Here is an 11,077-nt window from a genome sequence, read left to right as displayed (position 1 = left end):
TCTGGCTGGGAGTTTCTCCCCCCTTCTCTGACTCTGACCTCCACTCCCAGCCTGGAGAGATCATCCTGCAATGCAACGAAGGGGACGTTGTCATGTTCTACGTCACCCTCAGCTACATGGGCTTCCTGGCTGCCATCTGCTTCACGGTGACTTTCCTGGCCAGGAACCTGCCTGGGGCCTTCAACGAAGCCAAGCTGATCACCTTCAGCATGCTGGTCTTCTGCAGTGTCTGGGTGACGTTTGTGCCCACCTACCTGAGCACCAAAGGGAAATCCATGGTGGCTGTGCAGGTCTTCTCCATCCTGGCCTCCAGTGCTGGTCTGCTGGGCTGCATCTTCATCCCCAAGTGCTACATTATCCTTCTGAGGCCAGACCTCAACACAAAGGAGCAGCTTACGGGCAGAACAAATGTAAAAACATGAGATATAACACCATTGTGATATTGGAAGAATTATTAGGTTTTCTTTTATTTGAAGGAGATATTCTTTCCATTTAGATAGTATGCAGGAGTTAAAGAAAATCATATGTTTACTGTATGTTTCAAATTTGGAAATTATTGAATTCTTGACAAAGGAGCAGTTTACAGCCAGAAGAAATGTGTAAATGTGAGACTGAAGAATTTCAACTTTTAACATTTTCCACATTCCAAACATAGAAAATGGTCCAAGCTCTTCTGCATGCATGAGTGGGCCAACTATTTTTCTTGAAATAAATAAAAGGTGTGTGGAAGATTGTGAGGAGACAAATTTCTTGGAGAAATGGAAGAATGTTAGCAAGACAGAAATATAGAAGGAATGTATGGAGCAAAGTTGATGCCCTCATTTCTCAGTACATTTCACCTAAACTGCTGTGGCAACTGAGACGTTTCTTTTTGTTTACACAATAACTCTTTCTTGAGGGTAGCAACAATACAAGGCTGGGGAGGTAACTTGCTAATTCTGAGTATTCATGCTCACATGATCTATTAAATGAAATATGCATATGTACGATTGTCCTTTTCTCCTCCTTTCCTGGAATGTATAAATATGAGTGCATCCTTTTGTCTGTAAAAATTTCCTCCCACTATTTTCTGGAGGGAAATTCCTCCAATGGACACTGAATAAATAACAATTGTAGTGAGCCTGGATTATTGGGTTTTTGGCTCCTGTGTTTGATTCCAGAGAAACTGGTGTCAGGAGTGGGATTCACAATTTTCCATCTGTCACCAGGGACAACAGATGGGGCAGCCCTACAGGATGAGTATTCAACCCATATTGATCCCATAACCCTTCCCACTGCCACATAAAGGCACCATTGAGGAGTGTGTGTGAGGCCACAATCTGTGTCCAAGTGTCTCTTGTGGCTGGAAAGGTTTGTGGTCCCTTCCGTCCCAATTTCTCAGCCGCCCTGGCCCTGCTGTGAGTTCAGCCGAGCGATGTCTGGAGGTATCCAGGAACTGAGGGGGAATTTGGCTTTGCAGAGTGAGTGGGACCCTCTGTGTGGAAGAATGGAGGCTGACCCAGAGGTTCTGTGCAAACTCCCTTTTTTCTTGTTTTCTGAATGGAGGAATTCAGCTGATCCTAGGCAGGGAGGGAAGTGGATGATGGGGCTCAAGCGGACTCTGAGTGGGGAAGGAATCTTTCCCAAAGAAACAGAGAAACCTGCTGTGTCCCAGGGCTGGGAGGGGGTCCGATGCCCCACTGGTGCCCCCAAAGGCTGCAAAAGGAGAGAGTGAAATTGGAAGGGATGACTAAAAAAAACCCTCTTCCTCCTTGTGAGAAGAGAAATTCCTGTATCTGCACAAGGCTGTGACAGAATCCATGAAAACAGAAGCAGGAAAGCCAGTTTTTATTTTTGTTAGATTTTTCCCCAGTGTTTTATTGTTTTTTCAAATAACTAAAGGAGGTGAACATGTCCAACTCTTCCTCTTCCTTTTTTTCCCACAACAATCGCCCTGTGAGGTGGGCTTGTCTGAAAGAGAGTGTCTGTCCCGAGGTCAGCAAACAGGCTTTCAGGGCTAAGGCAGGACTTGAACTCAGGATCTCTTGCTTCCTAGCCTGATACCTTAACCATTGTCAATGTTAAGGCTGGGCGGATTTTGGGCAAAGGCCCTGCTGGTCACCACTGCCGCCTCGTTTTCCGACAGAACCCCAAGTCCCCCCTCCCCCTCCCGGGTCTTTCTGGGGTAGAGCAGCCCCATCCGAGAGCAAAGGAGAGAAACTCCTGGACACAGAGAGCCCCTCCCCCATCACAGCCCCTCCCTCTTGCCAAGACTCACTGCCTGTAGGGGGCAGCATAGAGTCTGGCCCTGAAGTCCTAGCTGGGCCCTGGGAATTGAAATCGGGGCCTCCAGGTGATTGGCTCAAAACCCCCAGCTGCCTTTGATGCCTAAGGCGGGACTAGAACTCAGAGTCACTTACTGATTGGCTCAAAGTCACTAAAGCCCCACCTTTTCTTGATAGCAAGATAGGTTGGCCACTGCCTTCTCCTCAACCTACCCCTGGCATTTCCTGGTGGTCTCCCAGCCCTGCTTAAGCTTTTCCAAATCAGACTGCTGCTGCATCCTACAGCTAGTCCTCCACTTACAACCAGAATTGGGACCAGAAATGGCATTGCTAAGCTAGGCGGTCGTTAAGTGAGTTGTGCTGAATTTTACCATGTTTATTGCCACCGTTGTTAAGCGAATCACTGGGGTTGTTGAGTGAATCCTGCAGTCATGAGACAAACGCCGTTTCGCCCACTGACTTTACTGGTCATGAATCCGTGTTGATTGCCAGGCACCCAAATCCTGACTCTGTGTCCAAGGGGATGCTGCACTAGTCGTAAGTGCGAGGACCCATCATAGATGGCTTTTTTCAATGGCCGTGGAACTTGGAACTGTCGCCAAATGAATGGCTATAAATCGAGGACTCCCTGTAGGATACTTGGTCAGGGACTGAACCAGTGGTGAAATGTAAAATCTGTTACTACCAGTTCTGTGGGCGTGGCTTGGTGGGGGGGGTAATGTGACTGGGTGGGCGTGGCCAACTTTTTTTTTAACTTTTAAAAGCATTTTTCAGGTTGTAGAAAAAATGCTTTTAAAAGTAAAAAAAAAAAAAAGCCTCTGATGATCGCACAGCTGAGCTGGGCTTGGTGGGGGGGGAGGGGGGCACAGGGATTTTTGCTACCGGTTCCCTGAACCACCCGCCGCCATCGCTACTGGATCAGGAGATCCGGTCAGAACCGAGAGCATTTCACCCCTGCCTTGGGGGGAGGGGAAACAGGGTCAGGGCCCAGGTGCGAATTATGTGAGCTCAGAGTTGGCTTCCCTTGGTCCGTGCCTACCTGAAGCTCCTAATCAACACCTGGATTTCTTCTGAAGCTCCGCTCGAGGCTCACGATTCAATTAGGGCATCGGTCGGAACCCTGACAGCCTCCCTGAGCCCCATCATCCACTTCCCATCTAGCATGAATTACCTTGGCTAAACCAGGTGAAAAAGCCAAGGAAACCAGCACTTTTCAGACTCCTTGCCGGCCTTTGCGAGACAAACTAATTCAAATCAAATCACAAAATGCACAAAACCAGCCTCTAAATTCCAAAATGCTGCAGAAGAAACTGCCTCCAAATCCCCGTCCTGACCGAACCGAGAATCGAAGGCTGTGGTGGCTTCCGCCTCCATTCAAGCTTCTTTTTGAGCTGCTGGCTTCCCTCTTCCTTCTTCCTCGGATCCTCCCAGCTGAGGACCCAGCGGATCCCTTCCCTGAGATTGGCAAGATCCTGCTGATCTTGCGCAGAATCCAAAGGATTCCCCCTCCTTTGATCTAGAAATTAGAAATCCTTCTGGGTTAAATACCAGGCAGGAACAGATTCATACAGGGATCTTCCTTAGTTTCCCCTAATGAATATAGTACAGGTAAGTCCTTGACTGACAGGAATTCTTTTAGTGACCGTTCAAAGTTACAACGGCGTCACTGAAAAAAGGTGACTTATGATCATTTTTTACACTTTCGATCTTTCTAGCATCCCATGATCACTTGATCAGAATTCAGAAACTTGGCAAATGGTTCGGACTTATGACCGTCGCTGTGTCCCAAGGTCACGGGACCCCCCTCTTGCAACCTTTCCACAAGGAAAATCAAGGGAGAAGACAGATTCACTTAACAACCTTGATACAAACTTAACAACTGCAGTGATTCACTTAACGACTGTGGTGAGAAAGGTCGTAAAATGGGACAAAATTAACTTAACAAGTATCTTTCCTAACAACAGAAATTTGAGGTTCAATGGTGGTCGTAAGTCAAGGACTACCTGTAACTCCTTTTTCATGCAATGTCCTGGTGTCTGATCTTTGTCTCATCCCAGCTATGAACTCAGCCTAAAGTCTCCTCTGATATCCACCGTTTCCCTCGTCTCCTGATAACCCCATTCCTTCCTTCACCCTCCGTTGTGGCTGACATAGTCAATGGGGAGGGGGGGATCTGGCAGCCCCTCTTAGTTCCTCAAACTGATCTCCCCCCCACCCCCCACGGATGCTTTCCTCCCAAGGTCCTCCTGGCTGGAGGGGCAGAGAGGAGCCAAGGCCTGGCTTTTCCAGGGGGGTCTGTGGATGGGAGCCTCCCCGGTGCTTCCTAAACCCCTTGAGAAGCTCCTGTTCAATGTAGGCTTCCTGGCCATGAAAAAGAGCATGGAGTGTGTTAGTTCAAGGCCAGTTTGACCTTCCTTTGAAGGACTCTTGGAATCTTGTGCTGCACAATTTATATCAGGAAGGGAAGTTGGGTTCTGCCAGCCGTAGGTTTCTGATTCGGCCATTACTAAGTGAATTACAGGGTGTTTTTTTTTATGCTTCACATGATAATGAGTCTCTTTAGAGCCAGACTTTTACTGTTTTTACTACTTTTATTCGTTTTTCAACACTGCACTGTTGCCCTGCCTGGTGGATGCTCTCAGGACAAACTGTATAAAATATATACCATCCTCATTCAGATACTGTTAAGTCTGCTGTTCTCTATAACCTTCACACAGATCATAAGATTTCTACTGTCCATCATACGAGTCAAATGGACAGAAACAGAAGCCATCTGGGCGCCAGGTGCTGAATTCTGTGCAGCCTCCCTCCCCCCACCTGCTGTAAAGTAAGACATCCCCCCAAAATAAGACTTAATATCCATTTTTTTATACTTAAAATGGTCACGAGGGCACAGAGCCGGTTGTTAAATTATTTGAATCTCACACCTGCTGGATTTTGTTGAACTCTTTTCCGTTGATGGGTGGGGCCATGCAGGCTATAAAAGCTTTAGTGGAAGAGAGAGAGAGAGAGAGAGAGAGAGAGAGAGAGAGAGAGAGAGAGAGAGAGAGAGAGAGAGAGATGGACCCAAACGAGCTGCTGCGGCCATCCCTTGACAGACCCCAGAACGTCCTTGGAGACCCCTGGAAAGTGACCTTGTTTGTCCTTGGGGTCTATGCATTGGTTGGCCTCTGCGTTTTCTTCCACCAGTGCAGGTAAGTTGCTCCTGATCAGGGGAGTGGCCTCACCACAACCTGGGGAGCCCTGGGGCACTGAAAGCCTCCCAAAATGTTGGTGGGACTAACAGGAGAAAGGATAGAGTCCCTCTGGGCTGGAAGGGGCCTTGGAGGTCTTCTAGTCCAACCCCCAAGCTTTCCTTGAAAATCTCCACTAATGGGGCCCCCATTAAGAATAGGTTTATTATCCTTGTTAAGAAAAGAATGTACCAGTCAGTGATATTTTATTCTCTTTTTCTTCTCCAATCCCCAGAAAAAGGGCTACAGAACTGCTGCGGCCATCCAGAGAGAAAGCACCAAAGTTCCTTGGAGACCCTGGAAAGTGACCTTGTTCCTCTTTGGGGTCCGTGCTTGGTTTGGCTTCTGCGTTGAAGGGGTTGCAAGCGTCACCAGAAGCACCAGCTGAAGATGTGGAGGCCACCATCATCACGGTGGAACCCTACATACCCGAACCCATCAACCCCAAAATCACCATCATTGATGAACGAAGAAGGATGTCAGACATTCTACCTTGCACGACAATGTGATGGTTGGTAAGTGTTCGAACTAATTTGGTTGTCAGTTTTTCTTTATTTTTCTATTTGAAAGATATTGTTATTATTGTTGTTGTTATTTAATTCTTAATGCCTTTTGTTTTGCATTTCTTGCTTTGGGGTTTTGGGTGGGGGTGGTTGGACTATGGAAGCCAACAGGAAAGAAAACTAGGAGCCTTTGATCTTAATTTGGTTGCTCAGTTTTATTAATTGTTTTGTTTCTTGCTTACTATTTCATTGTTATTAAAATATTCAATCTGTGCTTCTTTTGCCCCAGGACAAACAGCGGCCATGGCTGAGATGCCATCCATCGCATTGTTGACCAAGGCTGAACGTCTGGCATCGTCTCTCATCAATGATGGTGATGTGGGAAGTGATGGATTCCGGTATGGAGGTTCCACAGTGATGGAAGCCGCCTCCTCATCTTCAGCTGGTGCTTCTGGTGACGCTTGCAACCCCTTCAACGCAGAGGCCAAACCAAGCAAGGACCCCAAAGAGGAACAAGGTCACTTTCCAGGGTCTCCAAGGAACTTTGGGGGTTTCTCTCTGGATGGCCGCAGCAGTTCTGTATTTGTAAATATGTATTATACATGCAATATATATAACTATGTAATATACCTTTTCTTCTGTTTGTGTATTTGAGGCTGCAATAAATTAATTTTAAATTCAAGATTGCTCTCTAAATATTTCTTCTTTCAGATCTTCTTTCTTTCAGATTTATTTTGGTCTGATTTTTATTTATTTATTTATTTATTTTGGTGTCTCAGAAACGTCTCAGCATTTTAATGGGGTCTGTAGACTTTCTACCTTGCACGACAATGTGATGGTTGGTAAGTGTTTGAACTAATTTGATTGTCAGGTTTTTCCCATTATGATGATATTATTGTTATTTAATTCTTGGATGGATCCCATTCAAGAGGCAGAAAAACTCAGGTGACTGCAGTCAGTGGACAACTTGGAGGCGGCAAGAAGTGAGTGGACCAAGGACTTGTCCACAAGAAGAGCCCTAGCTGAAGGGAGAGGATTTGGGGTCTCTTGAGGTCACCTGGTGTCCTGGGTTGCTTTGCATTTCCTGCTTTGGGTTTTTGGGTGGGGATGGCTGGCCTTGGAAGCTAAAAAGAAAGAAGAGTGGGAGCCTGGTACTTTTAAATATTAATTAGGTTGCTAAGTTTTATTTATTTATTGCTTCTTGCTTATTTATTATTTTATTATTAAAATATTAAATTGGTGCTTGTTTTGCCCCATGATGAATAACTGCCATCAGTGAAATTTGAAAACCATTGGAGCCCCATTTGGACACCCATGGCATTGACAACCTCACCATCGGTCAATTGCCAAAGGCCGCTTTCCTTGGAAGAGCTGACATCCAGTCTGGCTGACGGTGTGAAGAACCACAATCCCCCTGTGAGGCAGGACCTTGACGTGGTTGTGGGGCTTGTGTGCTCAGAGGAAGATGAGGGCTACACCTGAGGTTCAACCATACTGGAGAGGACTCATGAGAGGAATTGGACAAAGAATGCCTCTCCCATAAACAATAGGGAAAAACACACATGACAGAAACCCAGGTGGGCTCTCCAGTTGCCCAGGTCAGGAAGGACCGTGCCAGGGGTTCAAATTCCTGGACATCTGGTGGAAAATGACCTGCAGGACTCAAGACTGCTGGCTGAGCATCCAGAGGTGGCAGCTGCTGAACCACTGGAAGGAAAGTGTTTTTCCGACTCTCCCCAAGATGGCAGCCAGACTCAGCAGGGGTTTTTTCCCCTGTTCCTGGTTTCCTCACCTGAACTGGTTCTTTTCTTCCCTTTTTTCTTTTTATGCACTTTTTAATCTAGTTTTATTTATCTTTGGGGGGCTTGTTTGTCATTTTTTTTTCATTTTTTGGAGGTTTTGAATGAAATAAAAAAAATGATTTAAAAAAAAAGAAATGATATGAGAAAAAGTACAAATGAAATCTTAATGAAAGATTCACATTGTAGCTGCCATTCGTTTGTTCTTATATAAAATAGGAGAGCTTGTTAAGTCCTCCTGCTAAAAATTATATATTTTTCTACTGGATTTTACTTATGCACTCTATTAGGAATTCATAGATATTGTTCTAAAAACTGGGTGGTATTTTTAAAACAACATCAAAGTAGCTTTGTCTGAGAGTTGATATAAAGGTTGCATCCTGAAAAAATCCTATTTCTTCAACTATCCCGCCTGTATTAATGACAATATAGAAGAATAGATGGAAAAGATGCTGCACAGGGAATAATCAGATAAGGGGGGAGAGGAGCTCCCAGGTGCATAATTGGCAGAGAAAGAACCTCAGAAAGGACCCTCCCTCACTTTTCAGGCCTCCAAAAGCGTTGGTGGGAGATTTGTACTTTCAGACATGCAAGATTCTCTTATGTGCCCTTCCAATAAAGTAGAGTTACATCATGTTTCCCATCTGATGTACCTGGGAGAAGATGTGGGGGGGCTTGCTACCTAGTGTGCCAGGTGACTCTGGCCAGAGGCGGATCTGGGAGGTCAGATGTGGCTGCTGCAGACTTTTGAGGTGCTTCTGCTTGTTTTCTCTCATATTCTGACTTTCTCAGTTGGCTGGAGTGGCTTTTCTCCACATGGTAACTGTGGTCCATCTCAGCCAGTTCATGCTGTAGACTCTGGAGGAATTTCTTATCTTCTGGCGGAAGGTTCCTCACCTCTACAAGGTCTTTCTCAGAGTCACCTTCTCTTCGTTGAGATGGACACTTGGCTAGTGATCTCATGCAGTTCTTTGTGGAGTTCTTCAATGTATTTCACCAAAGATTTCTTCTCTAGCTCTAACTGATGGCATGATCTTCTGCAGGTTTTCTGCAGGTCTTCCGTTGTGGTCTTAAGTTGATCCACTTTCTCCTGGAGACAGCTGTGCTGATCTTTCATCTATTGATTTTTTTTTCTGGAATTTCTGGGACTGAAAGTCAAAGGAGTCTCTCAGTTCATCAACCTGGAGGTTGGGACCTTCAGTGGTTGCTGAGAGATCGCCCAAGGACATTGACCGTATGACCATTTCTTCCTTGTTGCTGACCTGTTTGAAAAATGGAGAGACACAGTCACATCCTCTCTCAGTTCAGGGCCAATTTTGCTAACCTGCCTTCTCCATTCTGGCTTTTTCCTACGGTTTTGGAGTCCATCATCTTCTGCTAGAATGAGATGCAGGAGGAGTGACGACCCAACAATCTGCAGAGGGGTCTCCTGGCAAAGGAACCTTAAGATATAATCTACCCAGATCTGTTCTCAACTAAAAACCACCAGGTTCAAAATATCATATTTGAGGGCACATCAAGTGAAAACCAGCTCTCTGGAGACGTTCCTAATGCTGGGAAAGGTGGAAGGGAAGAGAAGGAGAGGACAATTTGGGGTAAGGTTAGTGGATTTGATTATTGTGTGGAGGGGTGAACTTTAGGGAGACCTGAAAATCCAGACTGGGGACAGGTCATCTATCTACCTCTTTGGCCACTCAGAGTCCACACAGTTTCAATGCTGTCAATCAATGCAGACGAAGCTCCCTGGAGAGGTCAGTAATGCTGACATGGGTGAAGGAAAGAAAAGAAGGGAAGGATCACTAGTAAGCAGCTATAGTGGGGATGGGGGAAGGTTGGGAGACCCGAAGGACCAGGTTGGGGCAGATCTACATGGAGAAAATCATCTATGGGCTGCTAGGCATCAACATTCAACTTGATGACATAGAATTAATCCATCAATCAGTCAATCAATCAATCAGGCAGGCAGTTGACTTACAAGGTCCCTTTCAGCTGTAGGCTTCTATTGACTACTTCCTTTTCATTGTCATCTTAACCTACAAATAGGGAACAGATGAGGGTTAATACAATCAAATGACAATAGCCTACATCAGTCATTAAATTACACGACAACAACTTTGTGTAAAAACCACAGTCTTGGCCCCTTTAACACATGGATGGTCTTCAACTCCCAGAATTCTGCATGCTGGCTGGTTGGAGAATTCTGGAAGTTGAAGTCTCCCCCCCCCATACCTTAAAGGGGTCTAGTTCAAGAAACGCCAACAGAATCCCTCAATACTGATCTCTCTTCAAACTATCCTGACTTCCCATTTGATTCCAAGTCCAACTCAAGGCATATTGTTGCTCAAAACCCTCCAAAGAAGCTGGTATCGGCTCTCCATCAATTTGGACGTCTTTGTATTGCTATGATTTCTGATAACAGGAAAAGGTGATGACCATTGGAATTAAGACAGATCCCCCACAAGTACTTACGAATCCCATATCTCAGCCACGAAAGCCAGGTGGGTGACCTGGAACCAGTCTCTCTCTCAGCCTTCACAAGGTTGTTTTTGTGGGGATGAAGGAATCTTAGATTCGTTCACTGCCTTGAGCTATTTAGAGAAATAATAAAGGTGGTATAAAAACCTAAGTGTCAGGTATTTTGTCGCCCTTTTTTTGGCCGGCCCCGGTAGCTTTTGGTGGTGGCTTGGAGAAACATTCGGCCGCCCGGTGACCTTCCTTCCCACATTTGAAACAGGTGAAAGGCTTTGACTTGGGCTTGAATTCGGTCATCCCGTCAGTCATCTTGGGTGCCCCCTTACGGTAGAAAGAGGATGACTGGTCCCCCATCCGCCTTCCTCGGAGTTCGCTCCGTTTCAGCTCGATCTCCACATCCTCAGCTATTATGTACCATCTATCCAAATCATCAGGGACCCCTATGTTTCTGCAGTCTCGATATATCTCTTCATTCAATCCATCCTTGAAACTCTCCAAAAGAGCCATTTCTGACCAGCCTGTCATATAGGGTGCCAGTTCACGAAATTCTTGGATATACTCTGCCACCGGCCTCCGGCCCTGCTGAATGCTCTTCATTCTGAGTCTCGCCTTTCTTTCAGCTAAATGGTCTTCAAAACGCCTTCTAAGGGCCCTCATGAACTGGTTGTAATTTCTCAGCAAGGGGGAGTTGTTATTGTGGAGAACCACCATCCACTCAGCAGCTACTCCCTCTAGGGCATTCGCGACGCTTCTGACTTTAGCCGCCTCTGTTTCGTAGTCCTCCCCCCAGTCCTGCATGTGGTTCC

This window comes from Pantherophis guttatus, chromosome 15 (assembly GCF_059756535.1).
Source record: "Pantherophis guttatus breed Tessera chromosome 15, ASM5975653v1, whole genome shotgun sequence".
Taxonomy (NCBI): Eukaryota; Metazoa; Chordata; class Lepidosauria; order Squamata; family Colubridae; genus Pantherophis; species Pantherophis guttatus.
Note: the sequence above shows the minus strand (reverse complement) of the source record.